At 45.2% G+C, this 20,215-nt stretch overlaps 1 protein-coding gene and 1 pseudogene across 2 annotated transcripts in view; one reads left to right on the top strand and one right to left on the bottom strand.

Annotated features, from left to right (window-relative positions):
• The window catches only part of LOC124595643 (diacylglycerol lipase-beta-like), an 855,670-nt gene that overhangs the window by 536,973 nt on the left and 298,482 nt on the right, over nt 1–20,215 (top strand). The gene's annotated exons all lie outside the window — the stretch shown is intronic.
• On the bottom strand, nt 18,964–19,081 carry LOC124561027 (annotated as a pseudogene).

Raw genomic sequence — 20,215 nt, 5'->3', positions numbered from 1 at the left:
TCCTATTCTATTATTTTCACAGCTTCGGGCCATTGCACACCCACTGTCCACCCTCGAATGGGTTTACTGCTTGGGCTCCACATCGCTTTTCACTGCCGTGACTTTCATCTTACTTTCTTATCCTCTTTCCCACATTCGCTCCCAATCATCTCTCGTTCATTATTTCCTCGGCTCCAGATTTGGATGGATCTCTTCTGGGATCCAAAGCCTCCATTGCTCCAATGGTGTTCCGCTGTCTGTTCTGTATACTTATGCAGGAGATTCAGAATGCCATTTTTTTTTACACCGATGGCTCTACATCCTTCTTCATATCTTCTGTTTGCATGGAACACCAACTTTGGCCTGCTACATGTGTGATGTTTACCGCAGAATTGATGGATATCTATCAGGCCCTCTGCTTCATTAAACAGGCTTCACTCATCCCTGTTATGTAGAGGCTCAATGAGTGGCCTTCAGGTTATCGCTGTGGGTTCCTCCCCCCCCCCCTTTGGTCTCTCTCACCCACAAGCTCCTTGCTGATCTTGGTGATGCTGCTTGTTTGGTTGGTTTCGTTTATGTTCCTGGCCACGTAGGTATCCCAGGTAATGAAATTGCTAACTGTCTGTCTGGGAGGGCAGTCACCTACCCCCGTTCTCTATAACAACTCTGGGGGCGGATTTGCGGCTTTACATCAAACCCCTTTTGCTCAGTCGTGAGCTGCTTCCCTGTCTAATAAACTTTGCGCGATCAAGGAGACTCCCATCATGTGACGTTCTTCCCACTATCCCTCTCGTTGGGAATTACCATCCTCTGCCGTCTTTGTGTAGGCCATACTAGAATTACCCATAGTTTTTTACTCCACGAGTCACCCCCCCCCCCCCCATTTACTGTTGTGGGGCTCCCCTCATGGTGATCTGTATTTTGCTGTACTGCCCCGCCTTTGGCTCTTCCCACTAAATATGCCCTCCACCTTCCTCGTCTTGGTTGTTAGCAGACGACCCTCACATGGTTACGTCTGTGTTAGTGGGCGACCCTCACGTGGTTACGTATGTCCTCTGTTTTCTTCACGAAAGTGCTTTGTACTCTCAGATTTAAGTCGTTGAATTTTCCTGTGGAATTTGAGTCCCTGAGCGCTGGCACTGGTTATGAAGACCTTGACCTTGCTTCCCTATATTTTGTCTGGTCTGTTCTGCAGTTTAGTTTCCCCTTTTTGTGTCTTCTTCCACTGGTATTGTCCTCATTGTATCATGATAACGGTATGGTGTGGGTGTCGGGACAGTTCAGGGGCGGGGTTGGTGCCCCACCATGTATAGCGTTTCTGAGCCACCCCTGCTCTTCCTGTTCTTTCCTCTACCTGCTGCCCTGACGCCCCTTTTCCTTATCCCTTGCCCTTCACTGGACTGTGCTGTTGATTTCTGCTATCTTAAATCACAGGACCTTGTGTTTGGCCCCTTACTTCACTCAATCAACCAACCATCAAATCTTTCCATGCCTCCTCGATAGATTGTAGCTTTACCACCGTTGATATTCACGAGGGATTAACATTTCAGTTTTGAGATGTTAAACTGGCGTTGTGTTCATTGTTCAGTTGAGAACAAAAAAGCATATTCATATTTTGAAAGTGGTAGTAAACAATTTTTTCCATAACTTAAAAAGTTCTCTACAGAGGTCTGAGATCGATAGAACACCTCTATTTCTTACATTTAGGACTCTGTCTGCTTTATAGTTTAATTTTTGAATCTGCCACAGTAATTCTGATAATTTAATCTTGGTGGTAACGGAAGTGATATGATGTTTAAGGGCACTAGCAATAAACGTCTGTATCACATATTTCTTTAACATTTGAGGGAAAAATATGTTTTCACCCGATTCAATCAATTACAGATCTTGAAAGAATTGGGACGAGGAGCAGAAAGGTCTCCAGGATGTAAAATCGTTTTGCGTATTTATTTAAAAATGTACGAGTACAAGACAAGTAAAATTATTAAACTGTGTCATATGCACACCAAAAAGAGAACTAAATTCACTGGATTTTATATGGTAAACGTATGAGTAAATACGATATTTGGAACCACTGCGTAAATTGCGAGTAAATAAATATGTAGAGCTTATTCAATAATAGAATAACGGTGCCTAAAACAATGTTCAACTAATTCTAAAGCACTTCTAGCGTTAACAATCGGCTATACAAATGCGCTCTTGCGTTTCATCCTATAATGAGATCTGAGTATTGTCATGTTTTCATTGTGTTTCGCGTCTGACTGTGCTCAGCTTTTATGAAAGGACGGAGAGACTCTGTTTTAATATAAAGCGGCTCACGGACAATGCCGCGAAAATGTGCAGCAGTGCCGCACAAGCTTCGCAATTTGATAATCCGCTGAGTTGTGTGCGGCGCCAGAGCTGCAGTCAGGTTTCGAAAGCAGCGTATTACGGCATTTACGAAATATTTCCACCATTGCTCTGCAATTGAAAGAGAGCTGTTTTCACATACAAGAACGAAAACTGTGTATGAAGAACTTTGCTTACGCAACGGTACTCTGATGCTACGAAATTTTGTCAATTCATTTTATAGACGTATATCTGCAAGCCACTGGACAGTAAGTAGCAGAGTGTACGGTGTGTAGCGGTGTGTACCACAATTCCACCCTGCTCCCCCGTCCTTTCCTTTTCTATTTCATTCGTGGATAACGCGCGATTTTTATAGGCGTATGTTGCCTTAATTTTCCTGATTTGATAGATGCACAATGTGTATGTGGGAAGAGGTATTATTTATTAAGCGTTTAGCTAGCTTCACATCACACAATAAACATTTCTTCTTAAATACTCGTATATACTAAACGCATAGAACGAAAACATCATTTATAAGTTAATTACATATATAATATTTACAAAGCACAGAATATCACAGACCTGCTGAACATACACAGATGCCTTTATTGCCAACAGGAACTCCTACGGATCGCCGCGAAAGGACCATTTTGGACACTAACGTATGATATGCTGAACAGCTCTAAAGGAGTAACAATACTGGCGCCAGACAATACCTCTGATCTGACGTACATCACATCACCACACGCGAAGTCGATATGAATAACCAGCCCAACGACCCTTTTAAGTATGGTCTGTGAAGAAAATCTGGCCCCTGTGTTAAAATGTGTGAATAGGTTACGTGTTACTTTATGCGGTTTCCAACGGCCGCTGTAAGAATTTTACGAATAAAGATACCTGTGATTCATGGAATCCTTAGTGTAGCACATCCCACTGCAAATTATTGATCACTGCTGAGAAACTACTCCACAGACGAAAAGATGTATTTTCGTGCCGGTCACTTTACATTGTTTCAAGTAGACACTTGGGAAAAGTGATTACAGATATTTGGAAAACTGTTACATAATATGGAAGAAGGAAAGCTTCCATGAAAATCAGACTAGCACTGCAGAGTAAACCTTTCTTTAATAAAATGAATCTGTTGGATTACAACACTGGTCTCGAATATAGCGAGAGGTGCTTAAAGCTGTACTTTATATACTGACAGAAAAAATTGCAACATCAAAAAATAATTAACAAGGAGTGATGAAAATCCGGGAATGCATTTGTCTAGGTAACGTATTTAAGGATTAACATTGCAAGATCTCATGTTAACGTAAGCGCGATTTAAGTCATTGAAAATGTGAAATGCTGGAATTGTACTCCGATTATGTCCCGTATATGCTCGACTGCAGACACTTCTGGTGATCGAGCTGGCCAACATGTCGACTATCTGTAGAGTATGTTGGGTTACTACAACAGCGGTATATGGGCGAGCGTCATCCTATTGGAAAACACTCCCTGGAATGTTATTCATGAATCAAGCACAAGAGATCGAATCGCGAACTCGGCGTACAGATATGCAGTCTAGGTGTCCTGCTGTAATACGTAATCGAACCTCACACCATAACTCCAGGTGTAGGCCAAGTGTGTCAGCACGGAGACAGGCTGATTGCAAGAGGGTGATTTGTGGCACCTCTGCCGAAAGAGCACAATTCTAGAATGAGATTTTCACTCTGTAGCGGAGTGTGCGCTGATATGAAACTTCCTGGCACATTAAAACTGTGTGCCCGACCGAGACTCGAAATGGGGACCTTTGCCTTTCGCGGGCAAGTGCTCTACCATCTGAGCTACCGAAGCACGACTCACTCCCGGTACTCACAGCTTTGCTTCTGCCAGTATCTCGTCTCCTACCTTCCAAACTTTACAGAAGCTCTCCTGCGAACCTTGCAGAACTAACACTCCTGGAAGAAAGGATACTGCGGAGACACGGCTTAGCCACAGCCTGGGGGATGTTTCCAGAATGAGATTTTCACTCTGCAGTGGAGTGTGCGCTGATATGAAACTTCCTGGCAGATTAAAACTGTGTGCCTGACCGAGAAGTAAAGCTGTGAGTACCGGGCGTGAGTCGTGCTTCGGTAGCTCAGATGGTAGAGCACTTTCCCGCGAAAGGCAAAGGTCCCGAGTTCGAATCTCGGTCGGACACACAGTTTTAATCTGCCAGGAAGTTTCAGCACAATTCTGTTGCGCGCACATCAGTTTCGGAGCACACCATTCATCGTACATTGTCGAACATGGAGCTCCGCAGCAGGCCACCACTACATGCTCACATGTTGACCCAACGACATCGTCTGTCACGGGTGCAGTGGGCACGGAATCATCGAGATTCGAGCGTCCATCAATGGAAACCTATCAACTCCTCGGGTTGATGGTCGTTTCCACAAACGCCGTCGACGAGGTGAATGGCGGCTCGAAATGTACAGCGCGTCACGGATGCAGGCTGTTGAGAAAAGTCTTATGCTATGGGAGACATTATTTTGTGCTTGCATGGGACCTGCGGTAGTAATCGTAGACATGTTGGCAGCTGCGAACCGACTGCATGCCTTCATGCTTGATAGGTTTCCTGATGTCGATGTCATCTTTCAGCAGTATAATTGTCCGTGTATCGGAACCAGAGCCGTGCTACTGTTGTTTCAGGACCATTAGTGTGAACCCACGCTGATGTCTCGGCGACCAAATTCGTCCCATTTAATTCCTATGCAACCCACCTGGATCGCTATCGGGCGCCATCGCCGTTTACGCGTATCAGCTGCCCGTTATTTACGCGAATTACATGCCACATACTTCCACAAACCTACCAAAAAAGGGCCGAATCCCTGATACGCAGAATCAGTCATATGTATCGTTCCAAAGACGGACAAACAATAATTAAGCAGGTGGTCATAATGTTTTGGCTCATCTGTGTAGCAATTAAATATTAGTAAGGGGAAGAAGGAAGCTGGAACTATTTAATTGCCACAGCATAAAGATTTTAAAAACTGAGTTGGTAGCAGATGTGTGCTGTCAGACGTAGCAGTTGCGAGGATGTATCTGTGAAGAACGCTCAGAAAAGGAGGGTGCTAAGAATAGTGGCTGGGGTTTTGGCTGCTTGACGGAGGTTCCGGTTTGGATTACTCGTGGATACCCAGAATTTTCTGGCGTGAGCAGATATGCAGCGCCGTTCACTCAGCCTTGTGATGCTTCACGAGGAGTTTCTTGAGTAAATGCGACAATTACATGCAGGCCGCCAAAGTAGGAAACCGAGAGGTTTATTACAGAGGGAGACTGACTCACAACTTACGTTTAGCAGAAAGACAAACCTGTGGAACATGCTGCCAGATATTCTAGACACATTCAGCAATGGCAGGAGCAAGGCGATCTTAAATTTGAAAGTGAGGGCGTTGTGAAACAGAAAATAAAAGCCAGGGTAAGATTTTTGTGTAATCCCACATTTCCAGTGAGGCTCAACAAAAGACAAAATCAAAGGGAATGATATTTGAGATAGACCCCATGAGCTGGTGAAGAAAATAACTTGTGGGTCACCTCGTATGACTCGGCCGACCGTCGATCTGGCCACTCACATGGAGGGACTCGTGACACCTGGACATAACATAGAATGTGCAGCCGTCCAGGAATGAGCGGCGGAGCAAGAAATACGAGGCGTGTTTTTTAAATAAGTACCGTTTTGAAATTAAAAAAAAAGCCTTGCTAAGGTATCTCAATAATTTTATTTTTACATGGAAGCCTGTATCTTAATCTACGCACTAACGCCATTACAGTCTGATTCTTCCTTGTTTACGTTGTGTACTGAGTGTTTAAGATGCCTCCGATAATCGTGAGTCCCGCCGACAGTGAAGTACTGGCTCTTATAAGATTTCTTAGTGCTAAAGGCCTAAAAGCGATCGATATTCATCGTGAGATCTGTGCAATTTACGGAGAAAACATTGTTACTGATGGAATGGTAAGAAAGTGAGTGAGAGCATTTAAAGATGGCCGGATAAATGTGCATGATGAACAACGGAATGGCCGTCCTTCGGTCGTTAATGAAAGTTTGGTGCAGGAAGTGGACAATAAGGTGAGAGAAAACAGACGCTTTACGATTTCCTCCTCGCGGGATGACTTTCCTAATGTTTCTCGTAGTGTTTTGTATGGCATTGTGATTGAGCACTTGAATTACCGAAAATTGTGCGCAAGTTGGGTACCGAAAATGTTGACGGATGTGCACAAAACCAGACGTTGACACAGTGCATTGACTTTCCTTTAGCGGTACCACAACGACAGTGATGATTTCTTAAGCCAAATTGTTGCGGGCGATGAAACATTGGTGGCCTACGTCACACCAGAATCAAATCAACAATCCATGGAAGTTGAGCAAGGGCATCATTTTGCTGCAAGACAATGCCCGTCCGCATGTGGCGAATCAGATCAAAGACCTCATCGTATCTTTTCGATGGGAAACTCTAGATCATCCTCCGTACAGCCCCGATCTTGCACCCAGTGACTACCATCTGTTCCTGCACTTGAAGAAACACCTGGGCGGTCAGCGTCTTCGAGACGATGACGAAGTCAAATCAGTGGTGATGCAGTGGTTAACAAGTCAGGCGGAAGACTTCTATGAGGAGGGAATTAAAAAACTGGTACAACGTTATGACAAGTGCCTCAATATTGACGGAAATTATGTAGAAAAGTAGATTAAGGTACAGGCTTTCATGTAAAAATAAAATTATTGACATATCTTAGCACGTCTTTTTTTAATTTCAAAACGGTACTTACTTAAAAAAACACGCCTCGTAGATAAGAGTAGTCGGCGAATAAGTGGAACGCTGCTCCCTCAACTTTTTCAACTTATACAGTTCAATATAACAAATGGTTGAAATGGCTCTGAGCACTATGGGACTTAACATCTTAGGTCATCAGTCCACTAGAACTTAGAACTACTTAAACCGAACTAACCTAAGGACATCACACACATCCATGTCCTTAGGTTAGTTAGGTTTAAGTAGTTCTAAGTTCTAGGGGACTGATGACCATAGCTGTTAAGTCCCATAGTGCTCAGAGCCATTTGAAACATTTTTTGGATGGAGTTAAGATGATGAAAAAACTCCATTTACTTTTCTTCTCCGTGGGGCCACACTAAGAAAGTATCATCGACGTATCTGCAAAAAACAGTTGGTTTACAAACCACTGATTCAAGTGCTCTCTCCTCAAAATCCTCCCTTGTGATTGATTGTAGAGCAGTTGCTTTCTTCAGTCACGTAATGTTCAAATTACTAGTGAAGTATCCCTCAGATGCTAAACGCTTTCGCTCAACGGTGCGATATACGCTTCTTTCATATTCAGTACGGAACAAATAGCAGACAAACACCCACGTACTGAACACTTTTTTCGTTCATGGTTACTATATAACGAACGCCATATGGAACAACGTGAAGCCAGAACGTTCAACTCTGCTTGGATTGATTTAGATTAATGTCTAGTTAAGGACAAGAGTGTCGCAATCTTTTGTAGCAGACGCATTCAAATAAAATGACACTACCTGACAGATTAAACCCTTGCGCTGGAACGGGATTCAGTCACAATCGTGACAGGTGTCTCCTCTCGCAAACCGTTAAATGTTGCAATTCCGTGATTATCAAATGATTTTTAGTCATTATCCTACGATTTTACTCCCCGCCTTATGTTCTTGTTTCTGAAGTACTTGTGTACGTTAGCTGTTGCCTCTGGTATCACCGGAACTAATGGGAATAGTAACCTTCACTTTGAATACATTAATTTGTTTTAAATGAAAAGTCTGTGAATGTTATCAAAGGAGTTGTGACGTTGTATTTACGTTCTTATCATGGGCCTCGTCTCTGCTACTAATTACGCCTCCTGGACATCTGAACACCGGCACCCACACATCCGCTTAACGGCACGCAGATATCGTCTTGCCCGAAAATTTCGTTGTTCACTAGCGAGAATAGGAGCTACTCGTGGAGATGGGTGTCAGTTTCAAGTACCGTCAATAATTTTGCCCGTGCTTTGTTCGTTAGCGGAATAAGAGAGATAATAAAGTATAGTTGTGCACAGTAATCATGCATAGCCATCAACGATATACACCGCTACTAGCGCTCTTCACGGATCGCTTTTTCCAGTAGTGGAGCTTTCTCGTTAATTCAACCAGAGTTTCCGATGGGGAGCGATGAAATTTCATACAGGCTACATCCTTGGTTCGTGGTAATGACACTTTCCCGAACTCTACAAACAGAGGGAGACATTTATTTCATTTTAGATACGTTTTCATATGCTAAAGATGTTGATGAGCAATTTTCATTTTGAAGAATAGCCATTGATGCCGAACAAAATAATGAAGATCGTTATCGTAACCTTATAACCATCGAGATGCATATATCAATTTTTTTTAATGAAACTATGCGGTTTCATCGTTACAGACTAGTAATTATATTGGTTTGCTGCATAAGTTCGTAGTTGGTGCATAACTTCGTAGACTTTTTTCCATAAGTTTAATAAACACAACAGTTAAACATAACAGAAACTTTAATTATCAGTAATATATTCTCAATCAATAAAATTCTTCTGGGTTTGAGGCCGCATTGTCATCTGTAAAATTCTGACGTTTCAGCGACTGTTGCAAGGCGCCTTCCTCAGGGTGTATTGCAGAATCGATTAATAAACGTATAGCAGCGGGAGTAAATATCAACATGCAAAACAAAAACGCTACAAACTTTTGCATTACCCTAACAAAAGAATTCGGTTCCTGTCAGATAAGTCTTCATTATCGAAAGTTACTCTAGACCAAAAAATAATCTACGAATTAATAACGCTACGAAAAAAATAATATTTTACGTGAAGCATAAATTAAATGAGCTTTGGCCCACAGCTTAATACTCCTGATATGCGTAGATTTTGCTTCTGTTGTACATCATTCAACTTTCCGAAGGGCTAGTACACGATTAATAACGTGTCAGAGCTTGATCATTTCGTGCAACACAGACGAATAATGTAAATGTGAATAAAAACCTCCACCACCGTTTTTGAGTTCCACTTATTACGCCACAACCGGTTTCGCTCTAAATAAATACATTTAGAAGCAGTTTTCTTCAGAAAATATCGTCTATATTGTTTCCTTTTTGTATTTAGACCTCTTGTTTTTTCGTCCTTCATCGCTGTGATAACCTCCGTGGCCTCATTTTAAATGAGTTTTTCTCTATTTTTCGGTTACAAATGTAATAATATTCTCCGATAAAGCATGACATGTGAAGTACGACACGCAAAGCACATTAGAATGGACAATGTCCTTCAGTCTTTCATCAAATTACCCCATCATCATTTTCAAATTACCCCATCATCAGTTTCCTCGTCGCCTCCCATGATTTCACTCTTGATGACCGGAGAAAGCGCCTGATCAGAAGCTGCGATTTACTCGATAGTAAACCGACAGGCTATATATGCACAGTAGCTATCCCCAGTCGAGCGACTGCACTCGTTGCTCCCGTCTGGCTACAATTGCTGCTCGGCTCCTACAGTAGTACTGGCTGTAACTGTAGTGATCACACTACTGGGAACTGCGACGTATTCACTGGTTAAACGGTCTCACTGCCCACATCCAATCGCCACCTCTTCCCGGAACAGCTCCGACAGCAGCGTGCACCATATTCTTCTTCGGTCTGCAGCGAGCAGCGTTATCATCTGAAGTGATAGAAAGGACCACCACTTGCAGAGGCTGACTCCTTTACTTGATGATATAGCTCGTTCATTTTCTATTGCATTATGCGGTCTGTTTTCTACATGTTTACCTTTGCCCTACTATGGCCCCATCGCACTGCCGACACGCAGTAGTTTCGGGACTGTTTGGGGTGGAATGGATCTTCTTGGACAGAAGGGACTGTCTCGTAAATTATGTTAGCATAGGCCATAACGTAGAATTCGACAACAGGGGATTCCCGAAGAATAAAGGGTGGTTAGAAAGTCTGAAAAACATGTAAGGGTGTTGCAGGGTAGGTTCTGCCGAGAAATAATTGTTAAGAAAAAAATTAGATACGTGGCCCGACTAAATTAGTATCGAAATTAGCCTATAAGGCCGTTGCGCGCACAAACTCAAGCGACCCATCAGGTTCAATTAATTAGTGTCAGTTGTTCTCATAGCGTAGATGACAGCGGAGGACGCTGCTCAGCGTTTGACTCGGTTTCAGTTCTTGCTACCGTCTCATGTCCAGTTTTTGTATCGCTCTCTTGTTCGATTTTAGGAAACCCAACTAAGCACACGTTTGGCGAAACCGTCTCTGGCAGGCCGCCGGAACTTGCTCGTCTGATTGTCTAACTTTAATGCTCATTAACTCAGAAATGGTGCAACGCATCGAATACTTTAACGATTATTTCTCAGCACACTCTACCACGAAACACGCTTACAAGCTTTTCAGACTGTCCCCAACCACCTTGTATAACTTCCCTAACTGTGAGGTGTCTTCAGTGGCCAGGATCAGAATCTGCCAATAAGCCATCTGCTGAGATGGTGTTTTTGATTGTTTTTTTCCTTTTTTATTTTCTATCTAACTGCACCAGTTATTTTAAGTGTATGAATTACATCACAGATGAGGAACGAATGTTTAATTATACACGTATACAACTTTCTGCGGCTAATGGAAATACGACCTGCATTAGGTTCTAGGTGTCCGGTATAGATATCGAAAGCAACAACGAATAAATAAATGTCCTTCTGACCATATTTGTCGTGTTGCTGATGATATTCTTTTGTTTTCTAGCTTCGTTAACTGCTGTTTGCTATTCTCGTATTCGCTGTCATTTCTTCAGTACCATTCTGAACACGACATTGTGTAGACCAAGAATGACTGTTGTCTTGTGGGAGAAAAGTTGAGAAGCAATGGTTAGGCATCATCGCTTAGGGTGTCACCATACGAATGATCTCAGCACTTCAGTGTTCTTCCGTTTTCTGATGAGCGGAAACAGCTGAAGAATTATGATGAACCGCAGATGCCTGTGTCATTAACAATGATGCCATTTATTGTAATCTAGCGCTATGTGTTACATGTCCCGTATAGCCAGATGCCTGTGGCGGGACATCCGACGTCCTCCACAGGTGCATGTTGCACGGTATGCGCCGAGGCCAGCTGCCTGAGGACATTACTGGAAGCTGTCAGCTGAGATAACAGCCGGTTACGTAGCAACCGCGTTCGTAGCTGCGAATCTTCCTTTTGACGAACAAAGCTGGAGGGCGAGTGTAATCTGTGGTTAAGGCGAACGCTTGGCTAGCAGTGTCTGACGGCATCCGCCAGGGATCGTTAGCCGTGTCTGGCTCGACGCCATCTCTGTTGTCAGGCAGACGTGTAGCTCTCCATGCGTACAACTATTGCTCTCGAAGACGTGGGTTTCAAACTCTGTTCATTCCCTAAACAGTTGCCAGAACGGTTTCTTCGTTAAGCTTGTGCTTTGAATTTAGTGCGTCATAGTCACTGAAAATCACTACTTGCGCACATCGGGATAATTCCTCACCCTCACCACGATCGAGATTATTTATCTGATTTCAACAAAATTCAAGGACCTTTCCTAGAATCCTGATTGATCTTGATAAAGCATCTTGAATTATCTCCACCGCTGAGCTGCCAATTTTCTTTAGTAATATAACGAATTGTATTTGTGCCTTCCTCGGTTCTGAGAGTTCTGGAACCTGTACAGAAAATTGGAATAGAGATCAACATAAACATCATATCCCCCCTTTTTATTGCTCACGAAAACCACACATTGCATGTTGTACCAACATACTGCGAGACCTTCAGAGGTGGTGGTGCAGATTGCTGTACGCAACGGTACCTCTAATACCCAGTAGCACGTCCTCTTGATGCATCCGTCGTGGCATACTATCCACAAGTTCATCAAGGCACTGTTGGTCCAGACTGTCTCACTCCTCAACGGTGATTCGGCGTAGACCCCTCAGAGTGGTTGGAGGGTCACGTCGTCCATAAACAGTCTTTGTCAGTCTATCCCAGACATGTTCGATAGGGTTCATGTCTGGAGAACAAGCTGGCCACTCTAGTCGAGTGATGTCGTTATCCTGAAGGAAGTAATTCACAAGACGTGCACGATGGGGGCGCTAATTGTCGTCCATGAAGACGAATGTCCCGCCAAAATGCTGCCGATATGGTTACACTACTGATCGGAGGATGGCATTCATGTATCCTACAGCCGTTGTGACGCCTTCCATGACCACCAGCGGCGTGCGTCGGCCCCGCATAATGCCACCCCAAAACATCAGGGAATCTCCACGTTGCTGCACTCGCTGGACGGTGTCTCTAAGCCATTCAGCCTGACCGGGTTGCCTCCAAACACGTCTTCGACGATTGTCTGGCTGGAGGCGTATGCGACACTCATCGGTGAAGAGAAAATGATGCCGAATGGACCGCTGAGGATTGGCATGTTGTTGGGCCCATCTGTAGTACCCTGCACGGTGTCGTGGTTGCAAAGATGGACCTCGCCATGGACGATGGGAGTGAAGTTTCGCATCATGTAGCCTATTGCGCACAGTTTGAGTCGTAACACGAAGTCCTGTGGCTGCACGAAAATCAGTATTCAACGTGGTGGCTTTGCTGTCAGAGTTCCTCCGAGCCATAATCCGTAGGTAGTGGCCATCCACTGCAATAGTAGCACCTGGGCGGCCTGAGCGAGGCATGTCATCGACAGTTCCTGTCTCTCGGTATCTCCTCCATGTCCGAACAACATCGGTTCGGTTAACTCCGAGATGCCTGGATACTTCGCTTGCTGAGAGCCCTTCCTGGCACAAAGTAACAATACGGGCGCGATCGAACCGCGGTATTGACCGTCTAGGCATGATTGAAGTACAGAAAACAAATGCCATGTACCTCCTTCCTGGTGGAATGACTGGAACTGATCGGCTGTCGGACTCCCTCCGTCCAATAGGCGCTGCTCATTCATGGTTGTTTGCATCTTTGGACGGGTTTAGTGAAAAAATGGACTGTGTCTGTGATACAATACCCACAGTCAACGTCTGTCTTCAGAAGTTCTGGGAACCGGGGTAATGGATAACTTTTTTTGATGTGTGTAGTACGCGTTTAAGACGAAATCTTCTCGTAGAAGTTGTCACCGAAGCAAGCTAGTATGACAGCGCTAGTATTTCCTTCACTCGCAAACGCTGACAAACACACTCCGTCTCATCAACAACACTAACGTGCCACTACCCTCTATACAAATTCATCTGTCACATCCACTAAAACTAAACCGCTGGACTGAAGACACAAGGTGTGAGGTGCGAGATTACTAATACACTTGAGGCCTGTTGGGAGGATGGCGGCTCATATCTCCTTTCCCACATCCACATAGTTTTTCCGTGGCTTCCCTAAATCGTTTAAGGAAAACCTGAGGACGGTTCCCTTTAAAAAAAAAAAAAAAAAAGGCCTATTCCCTTCGTCATCCTTCACTGATACGGAATTGTATTGTGTATGTAATCGTTGACAGGCCGTCAAACCGGAAGCTTATTTCCGTCTTCTTACAAAGACACATTACTCAAAACTCGCACAGGAAAAATATCCAGTGGATGCATATAAAAACACCTTTTCACTTTAAGTGCCAGAACGCCAAGTAGACATTTTAGCCAACAAAACCATACAGCATTTATATTTGTATTAAAAATAAAATATTAACATTTACATCACGCGAATATATTTGAGAGTTAATTTACTAACCATGCTGTTCATAGCACGGAGAATTCTCCCCACCTTTCTTCTTTGCCTCGCTTCGTAACAGGTGCTCAGTTCTGGCGACAGTACATGTTGAACAAAATGCAGTTTTTTTCTTGTCCCCTAAAACCGAAACCGTCTAAAGCATTTGTACGTTCTTTAGAACATTACGAATCGTCAGCTAATACAATCACATTTCTTGCAAAAAAAATGGTTCAAATGGCTCTGAGCACTATGGGACTCAACTGCTGTGGTCATAAGTCCCCTAGAACTTAGAACTACTTAAACCTAACTAACCTAAGGACATCACACACATCCATGCCCGAGGCAGGATTCGAACCTGCGACCGTAGCGGTCGTGCGGTTCCAGACTGTAGCGCCTTTAACCGCTCGGCCACTCCGGCCGGCACATTTCTTGCAACACTTCAACAAACGATTCTGTAGTTTCCCTTACTTTTAATCCCAGTATACAGATATACATTTACTTATTTATACTCAAGTAGAAAATATTTAAATTTATAACTGATGTACACAATCAGTCCATTTATATGACTCTACATTATAGCGTATCCGGTGAAATTGTGCAGCAGCCCGAATTTTCTCTACATTTAAAAATACAGCAAAATTTCCTATTACTACCAACATCACCACAATATTACTGCTGCTACTGCTACTACACGTACCTATACCCACATAGGCCGTTATTACCTATGCCACCACTACTGTCTTTTTACATCGGAGACTGTGCATTCACTCAGTGGTACCCCCGTCCGTAACTTCACTGCAGGCTCCGTAGGCACTGCAGCAGATGATGTGAATGAATCTGATGTATTCGACCACTTCAGTTTAGGCACCAGTGTTTGTCTGTACACTTACCTCAGCGTTCCGTGGTCGCGGGGACAATCCCTTGCGATATTTCACATCGACCGTCGCCGCATGTCGACCCGTGTCAGTCCCATAACTTTAGACACACCCAGTAGTTATCACGCATGTACACCATTCTACATATAGACGATGGTCAGGAAGAATGGTCAGTTTTCAGGAATATGAGAGGAACGGTCATTTGAAGCAAAGAAATTTAGCGAACATGGGTTCTGAAACGCATATCTTACGAGCTGTGAGCACTTCATCTTCGATATTGTGCGAGAAATCTCTTCTATTGCGAGCTCTTTGCTGTCCATATTTTGATAGATGGTAGTATGAACCAAAATAAGAAAAAAATTCCAGTAAACTTGCATACCTCAAAACCTATGGGCGCTTGTACAACCTCGCTACTGTGAAACACATTTCTTGTACTGAACAAGCGCTCGTAGCTCTTAAAGCATTTTAGAACGCGTGTTTACTAAACTTTTTTTGCTTCCAGTGGTCTTCCCTGTCATATCCCTGAATACGTATCATTCTTCCTGGGATATCCTGTATAGTAACAGCTTTTATCTTTTTTTCTTTTTCTCTCTACGGAGAACATTGAAATTAAGGTCACATAAGTGTGAAATTTTAATCAACATATTGCACAGGCATGGAAATACTAGAGTATCTGGTATCGTTAGATCAAGATTTTCGTTGTCTAACACTTTCAGGTTCCCGCAGTATATTTAAGCCTTGAGCTAAATAGATGATTAATTTATTGCAAGCTCATTAACAGAATTTGAGATGCACTGTCTTGCACCTGATGTATCCCCTTCTTCAGAGTGGGTACTAAAACACGCGATCACAGTAGTTACCGACGATTATTAATATCTCTGTATTTCATTATTTTGCGGCAGTTCTTTTAGTCTTAATTATGGCCACAAGTGCGAGAGGGTGATTTAAAAACAGACTTGGCAGCTAGGCTGATTGCGGCGCTGTATGTAGACTGCATTGTGTGGTCGCACGCGTGGGAGAGAACAGGCGGCCGCTGTCCCTGGCGACTATCCTTAATAATTCGTGTCACGTGTGCTGCCAGAGTCGGGAAGGTCGGGCGGAAAGGCGCTCATTGTACCTGGCGATCGCTCCGAATGGGCTTCCGGTAGCCATTGTCAGCAAAAGGTGCCAACTGCCGGCAGCCAATGTTCGCCGGAGCGTCAGCTACAAAGGAACCACGGGGCCGCTCTCGAGTCTGTAAATATGTAATATTTTATTTATCAGTTATAAATATGTTTTTCATAAAATTGTAGTTATCGGTTTCCATAGGTTCAAATGGTTAACATCTGAGGAGGTCATCAGTCCCCTAGTCTTAGAGCTACTTAAACCTAACTAACCTAAGGACATCACACACATCCACTCCCGAGGCAGGATTCGAAGATGCGACCGTAGCAGCCGCGTGGTTCCGGACTGAAGCGCCTAGAACCCTCGGCCACAGCGGCCGGCTTTCCATAGGTACTGTCATCATCTGATGGCTTATAGTTGTATTAAAAATACACTCCTGGAAATTGAAATAAGAACACCGTGAATTCATTGTCCCAGGAAGGGGAAACTTTATTGTCACATTCCTGGGGTCAGATACATCACATGATCACACTGACAGAACCACAGGCCCATAGACACAGGCAACAGAGCATGCACAATGTCGGCACTAGTACAGTGTATATCCACCTTTCGCAGCAATGCAGGCTGCTATTCTCCCATGGAGACGATCGTAGAGATGCTGGATGTAGTCCTGTGGAACGGCTTGCCATGCCATTTCCACCTGGCGCCTCAGTTGGACCAGCGTTCGTGCTGGACGTGCAGACCGCGTGAGACGACGCTTCATCCAGTCCCAAACATGCTCAATGGGGGACAGATCCGGAGATCTTGCTGGCCAGGGTAGTTGACTTACACCTTCTAGAGCACGTTGGGTGGCACGGGATACATGCGGACGTGCATTGTCCTGTTGGAACAGCAAGTTACCTTGCCGGTCTAGGAATGGTAGAACGATGGGTTCGATGACAGTTTGGATGTACCGTGCACTATTCAGTGTCCCCTCGACGATCACCAGTGGTGTACGGCCAGTGTAGGAGATCGCTCCCCACACCATGATGCCGGGTGTTGGCCCTGTGTGCCTCGGTCGTATGCAGTCCTGATTGTGGCGCTCACCTGCACGGCGCCAGACACGCATACGACCATCATTGGCACCAAGGCAGAAGCGACTCTCATCGCTGAAGACGACACGTCTCCATTCGTCCCTCCATTCACGCCTGTCGCGACACCACTGGAGGCGGGCTGAACGATGTTGGGGCGTGAGCGGAAGACGGCCTAACGGCGTGCGGGACCGAGGCCCAGCTTCATGGAGACGGTTGCGAATGGTCCTCGCCGATACCCCAGGACCAACAGTGTCCCTAATTTGCTGGGAAGTGGCGGTACGGTCCCCTACGGCACTGCGTAGGATCCTACGGTCTTGGCGTGCATCCGTGCGTCGCTGCGGTCCGGTCCCAGGTCGACGGGCACGTGCACCTTCCGCCGACCACTGGCGACAACATCGATGTACTGTGGAGACCTCACGCCCCACGTGTTGAGCAATTCGGCTGTACGTCCACCCGGCCTCCTGCATGCCCACTATACGCCCTCGCTCAAAGTCCGTCAACTGCACATACGGTTCACGTCCACGCTGTCGCGGCATGCTACCAGTGTTAAAGACTGCGATGGAGCTCCGTATGCCACGGCAAACTGGCTGACACTGACGGCGGCGGTTCACAAATGCTGCGCAGCTAGCGCCATTCGACGGCCAACACCGCGGTTCCTGGTGTGTCCGCTGTGCCGTGCGTGTGATCATTGCTTGTACAGCCCTCTCGCAGTGTCCCGAGCAAGTATGGTGGGTCTGACACACCGGTGTCAATGTGTTCTTTTTTTCCATTTCCAGGAGTGTATAAACGTCACTTAGCAGGCATGCGAAGCGTAACTTTTTGAAAAAAAAGATAAAAAAACTTTAAGGTCACTAGTAATATCTCACGCAGACAACACCAAGTAGCCAAAAATATTCAAATCTTGGACTATCACGTGAGGAAAAGTCACCTTTTGTATAGCTGGATGCGCACGTGTCAGCAGCGTTTGTGCGCGTCGCATCTGATCAAAATTCAGTCCACGTGTCCACACTTCGCCTTTATGACGGCTTGAACTCGGTTGAGTATACTTTCAGTGATGTGTCTGCATGTCCGTGGGGGAACAGCAGTCTATTCTTCTTCAAGAGCCGGAAACAGAGAAGCTAGTGACGTTGGACGCTGGAGTCCGGAGCATACTCTGCGTTCTTACTCAGAACTGTTCCTCTACTGTTCGCAGTACACAATGTTGTAAAGTATCTTCCCGCATTTAACGTTTTCTTAAGCGCAATAAGGGAACCACGCCCTAACTATGAAAAACACACTCATATCGTTAACGCCACATCCTCCATACTTCACCGTTGGCACATGATGGACGGTAACGTTCTCGAGCCATTCGCCAAACACATCCTACCCTTCCACCAGTTTGCCGCAGAGTATCGCGTGATTCATCACTTCCCCTGTCCAGTGGTGTTGCTCCTTACACCACCTCAAGCGCCGCTTAGCATGGACTACAGAAATGTGTGGGTTGAAAGGAGCTGCTCCACCATTATTTGCCATTCATTTTAACTCCTCACGCACAGTCATTGTGCTAGCTTGACTTCTCGCAGCACTTTGGAACTCAAGAATGGTGCCTACTGTTGACTGCAGGCGAATTTTAGCAACCAGTGTCCGCTGTGTTGCGCGGTTCCTATCCGTCAGTAGGCGTACGTATCTGCCTGCTGTTGGTTTAAAAAAACTGAAAGTCCGCCCGAACAGGCCATGAAGGCCTAACGGTACTGTGTCATCCTTAGTCCACAGGCGTCACTGGATGCGCATATGCAGGGGCATGTGGTCAGCACACCGCTCTCCCGGCCATATGTCAGTTTACGCGGCCAGAGCCGCTGCTTCTCAGTCAAGTATCTCCTCAGTTTGCCTCACAAGGGCTGAGTGAACCCCGTTTGCCAACAGCGCTCGGCAGACCAGATGGTCACCCATCCAAGTGCCAGCCCAGTCCGATAGCGCTTAACTTCGGTGATCTGATGGGAACAGGTGTTACCACTGAGGTAAGGCCGTAGGCTGGTGTTGGTCAGCTGTGGTTATTTCTTCGCGCTTCCACTTCATACTCACAGCGCCAACAGTCGATCTGGGCAGTTCTTGACGGACTGATGGATTTGTCACGCAGAGGGTCCGATGACTAGTGCACAGAGTTCACCTGATTGGCTCATTCTGCTGTTACTGCTTCTCTGCTGACGATGATGATGTTTGGTTTGTGGAACGCTCAACTGCGCGGTTATCAGCGCCCGTACAAAGCCCCAGTTTTTCTACAGTCCAATTTTTTTCACAGGCCACCCTAGCCACTGTCACGAATGACGAAGATAATGGTGAAATGATGAGGACAACACAAACACCCAGTGCTCGGGCAGAAAAAAATCCCCAACCGGGACGGGAATCGAACCCGGGACCCTGTGATCCAGAGGTAGCAACGCTGGCACTTTTTTATTTATTATTATTATTATTATTATTATTATTTTATTTCGCCGTAGCGGACGTCACATGACATCGGTTGAAGTTCGTTGTTGATGTTTTCACACAGTGTTTTTTTTATTATTATTACAAAGGCCATCCAGCTCTATGACCGAACACGCTGGGCTACCGTGCCGGCGCCACTAGACCACGAGCTGCGGACTGCTGACATCACAATAGTCCCCGCCTAATTTAATACTGCCGGGTCCGCCACTAATCACATTCGGGTACCTCAGATCAGATAATGTATTTCGGGTATAACTCATTAAGTCACACATTACAATTACAATTTCCTGAAGCTGAATCACCTGACGACAACTTTATAAATCGAAATCGTCCATGATACCGAGCGAGGTGGCGCAGTGGTTAGCACACTGGACTCATTCGGGAGCTCGACGGTTCAATCCCGCGTCCGGCCATCCTGATTTAGGTTTTCCGTGATTTCTCTAAATCGCTCCAGGCAAATACTTGGATGGTTCCTTCGAAAGGGCACGGCCGACTTCCTTCCCCGTCCTTCCGTAATCCAATGAGCAATGAGACCGATGACCTCGCAGTTTGGTCCTTCCCCCCCCCCCAAACAACCCAACCCTTGGCCATGATATTATCTGTGTGCCCGGAAACTGGAAAGGCTCTATTTAAATCTAGATATTTTATTACTGAACAGTAACAGTTAACACTTTGCAGTAGC

This window comes from Schistocerca americana, chromosome 1 (genome assembly GCF_021461395.2).
Source record: "Schistocerca americana isolate TAMUIC-IGC-003095 chromosome 1, iqSchAmer2.1, whole genome shotgun sequence".
Lineage (NCBI taxonomy): Eukaryota > Metazoa > Arthropoda > Insecta > Orthoptera > Acrididae > Schistocerca > Schistocerca americana.
The sequence above is the reverse complement of the archived record's forward strand: the minus strand, read 5'-3'. Positions and strand labels throughout refer to the sequence as shown.